The sequence below is a fragment of the Mus pahari genome, chromosome 3, assembly GCF_900095145.1.
Source record: "Mus pahari chromosome 3, PAHARI_EIJ_v1.1, whole genome shotgun sequence".
NCBI classification, from domain to species: Eukaryota; Metazoa; Chordata; class Mammalia; order Rodentia; family Muridae; genus Mus; species Mus pahari.
The window spans coordinates 43,719,577-43,723,861 of NC_034592.1; the positions used below are offsets into that span (position 1 = coordinate 43,719,577).

Here is a 4,285-nt window from a genome sequence, read left to right on the forward strand (position 1 = left end):
ATGGGAAACTTTCGGGATAACATTTGAAATGTAAATAAAGAAAATAATAATTAAAAAAAAATGTTTCCTCTTCCAAGATGTTCAGCTTAGGTAGTTTGTTACGAATGGCAATGGTGAAGCTGACTAACACAAAGCCACCTCATTCTAGAACCAGTAGAAACACCCAAATAATTTCCTGAAAATAAAAATAATAATAGTGAAATCTTTGAAACAGAAAAATCGGAAATGTTTTATAACTATCTGGGTTTCTCCGATAGCATAAAACTTATTACAGTTTTTCTGGTATTTCCCAGTATCTCCAAAGTTTCTGCCTACCTAAGATTAAATCCTTCAGTGGTTTCTTCTACAATAGCGGTGTTGAAGAATTTATAAGAGGAGCTACTGTGCACTCTTGCTTTATTGCTCAGTTAATCCTGGTCTGTATTTAGAGAGAGGTGCCTGCCAGCTTGAGATTTCAAAGCAATGAACACAAATATTTGCCAAATCCTGGGCCGTGCAGTTTTGGTGATTGACATGAAAAAAATCACTGACATTGTAGTATAAGCAAATCTTAGCAACCGTAAGATGGATAAATAGAGGGTTAGCTAGATAAGCCACAAAGACTTTGAGTATTCCAAATGAAAGAGAAGAGACGACCTGAATTACAGAGGTACAAACTTTCTTTATTTAAGAAGACAAGTCAGCCAGATGTGGTAGCACACCCTGTAATCCCCACACTTAGGAGGCGGAGGCATCCAGGCCAGACTCCTGTTCAAAGTCATTCTTGGCTACACCGAGAATCTGAAGCCAGCATAAATTGCCTGTCTCAAACAGCCAAACCAGTTGCTTGATCAATCAACAAATGGACGAGCAATGTTTGTTAAAAAAAATAATAATAATAAGGGTGACTACATTCAGAAAAATTGCAAAACCTAACATCAGTGCCAAATATTGGCAGAGATGTATAATTGACTTTTCTCATAAGATTGGCTAGATTTTAATGGTTAATCCACCAAGTTTTTCATTGTTGGGAAGTACTGAAGTCAATCAACTGTGTTCATGGTATAAATAAATAAACTATCAACATCAAACCATATTTGAAATCCTTTGTGAGGCTGAACCAGAAACATTGGCTTTGCCAGAATAATGCTTTGGGAAGCATGTACAGGCTGTTCTGGGGCTAGTAACTCCCTCATCTCCTAACCTCCTTTTCAAAATTAATCTTTAGTGTAGAAAATGAACACATTAAAAAAAAGGGGGGGTTATCCTTAAGTGAAATCAATAATCATGCACTATGTGGAAATAACCATTGTTACTATTTGATAGACATCATTTGTCTTTTCACTTTGCTAAATACATACAGTTTTATCTGAATGTGCTTATAGTATACACAGCTTCCTTCATGTAACAATGTATCATGAACATCTGCCTCCCAGGTCCCCCCAAAACAAGTCTTCTTGAAGCTTCAGGATGATCCTAGGCCATGCATGCCTCTGCAGTCTTCCTCTGCTTTGCATAGGCAGAGCTGTATTTCCACGGCTTCCTTATGGACTGGTTTCCCCTGCATTAGACCCATCAGAACCATGGACACAAAACGGAGTAAGAGAAAAGCCTTAGTCTTCTCCACCCCTCTCCCATGCCCCAGCTAAATGGCTGGTGACCCCTGACTCTGGGCTCTGGGGCCACAGCCTACTCCCTTAGTCCTTTTAGGAGTTCATCTTGTTTCTAACCACAAAGGGATCCTTTCTGGATTCCCTCTTCAATTCCATGTTTCACAGACTAGTGAAGTTTAGGGGGTTAGTTCTCCCTGCACTGACCGTAACGGTAGTTTTGTACTTTTCCTGGTTGGAACCCAAATCCTCCCTCATTTGCCATGGAGAAGCACTGGCGATGTCATACACAGCAAAGCCAATTGGTCCTTGGATTTCATTTGCCAGAAGTTTGCTAGCATTTTAAATGTGCTTTTTAAATTAAGTGGCTTAGTCTTGAGAGAAGCAGAAAGAAAACTCACACGCCTTTAAAAAATCAATTTGCCAGGAGCGTAATTAAAAATTATAAACACAAAATATTGTGTAACTTTACTGAACATTAGTCAGAACCTGGAAAATCCTTAACCAAGGCTCAGACATAAATTTTATGCTAATAAAAAGGGTGGCATGTAATACCTGTCAAGGTTTAATTTACGTTACACGTCTTCCACAAGGCCCACTCTTCTCCAGCTTATTTATCAATGATCTCTACCTTCTCAGATCCTAAAACACAGAAAAAAAAGGACAAGAATTTTGGATTGGTACTTTGAAGTATCACGTATCTCTAGAGAAGTCTTTCCAGTCTCTAGGATATCTATGTTTTTCTTCTCTACGTATTTTCTGCTGTTGCTTCTTTGCTCCTTCACAGCTCCTGAAAGAAGCTAGGAGGCTGTTGTCACAGAAGTGGCAAGATCAAGGCAAGCAGAAAGGGTCTGTAAGCGTTTCTAACTTTGCTCTATAAAGTTCTAAATTCTTAGAAGAAAGGGTTTTTTTTTTAATTTTTATTTTTTACTTTCTATTGTGAGACAAGGTCTTAGTAAGTTCCTTAGCTGGTTGGGAACACTGTAGCTCAGCAGGTCTTGAACTTATGGTCCTCCTGCCTCAGGCATCCTCCTGAATAAGCTGTGGCACAAGCCTGAACCCCTACACTCCACCCTACACCTTTTTATGGCTAATGAAAATAAAAAACAAATAATACACATTTGTACACATGCATCCTCTCCTGACACACACATGTGCATGTCACATGCCAACAATATCACACATGCATGCACACACACACACACACACACACACATCTCTCTGACACTGCACATCACACAACACACATCCCCTGACATCACACACACACACATACACACACACATACACACACACACACACCACATACACCCATGCACACGTATCACTCTGGTATCACACCATACCACACATACACACATCATATACATGAACACATATATCACACACATCATAAACACACATCACACAAATACCATAGATATATATCATGTATGCATTACACATACATGCACATACACACATCACTTATCTCCTTGACATCATATATTACATACATATAGGCATACATGTTATATATACATATCACACACATACATTCATATAGCACATACATACACATACATTCACACCACACACACACAAACACATACACACACACACACACACACACACACATACTACCACCCAGAAAAAGCTTTAAGCAGGGAAAAGGACTTCTCTGCACCTAGAAAAGGGGCCCTGGCCCAACAGAAGTACAGAATGAAACTGACAAGGATCCAGGTTACCCAAAGGACAAACAATTCACTCAGAGCTGATACTCAAAGGAGTAATTATGAAAGGAGAGCCCCAGGGTAGACTTAGCAAAGGAGTCCCATGATCTCATGATGCAAGCATCCAGGTGTGTCCTGTGAGGCGCCATCATGCAAATGCTACACATGCCGAATTCATTTGAATCAAAGGCAATGCTTATCCATTTCCCAACTTGCCAGACTTGGTAGCCAAATGGACAAGTTCAAACATGCAGGAACCATCAGAGAGAGAGAGAGAGAGAGAGAGAGAGAGAGAGAGAGAGAGAGAGAGAGAGAGAATACTTGTTTATTTATAGCTGGGAGTTGGAGTTTAGCTAATTATTTTAAGTTAAAATACATATCATAAAAAGAAGAATAAAATACATAAAGTCATCTTATGGTGGCATTCTATGCTTTATAAGCATGATAGTGTATTATTAATAATTCTTATTTAAACATCATTTTTCTCTGCTTCAAAAAAAAAATATCTTCTTTCTATTCCCTGTATTTTATTTGATATCCATGGCTGATTATTTCCCATATAGGTACAACATCTGTGATTGCATAATATTTTGTAATAACCTGAAACAAATCACTGGGTTGAACAGTAAATAAACTCAGATCCTTAAAGAACTGGACTAAGTACATACAGGAAAAATAAAACTCTCCCCACCTTGTATAAGCACATACATGTACACACACATTCACATTCACACTCCTTAATAATCCTGTGGTTTCAGTATCTTGTGTAGGAAGAAAGTGCTGTCACTTGAAAAGGTTACAGTAATGGATGCTGTTCCTTACAAACCTGTATGAATCTGGGAAGGCTCAGAAACAGAAGGATGAGTGGGGTGGGAGGCGGTGAACGTCTGCACAAAAATCTATCCAGTTATTCCCATTTACTATAGACTCATGCAGATTGTGTTATATGTAGGAAAATCTCTCTCTCTCTCTCTCTTTCTCTCT

At 38.8% G+C, this 4,285-nt stretch overlaps 1 long non-coding RNA gene across 1 annotated transcript in view; it reads right to left on the reverse strand.

Moving 5' to 3' along the window:
• Nucleotides 1-641: 641 nt before the first annotated feature.
• LOC110319311 overlaps nt 642-4,285 on the reverse strand; it is a 46,421-nt gene continuing 42,777 nt past the window's right edge. Inside the window, exons 2-3 of the long non-coding RNA XR_002380395.1 lie at nt 2,145-2,231; nt 642-1,540 (exon numbers count right to left, since the gene is read on the reverse strand). This is a non-coding gene — a long non-coding RNA (uncharacterized LOC110319311). The remainder of the gene's footprint in view (nt 1,541-2,144; nt 2,232-4,285) is intronic.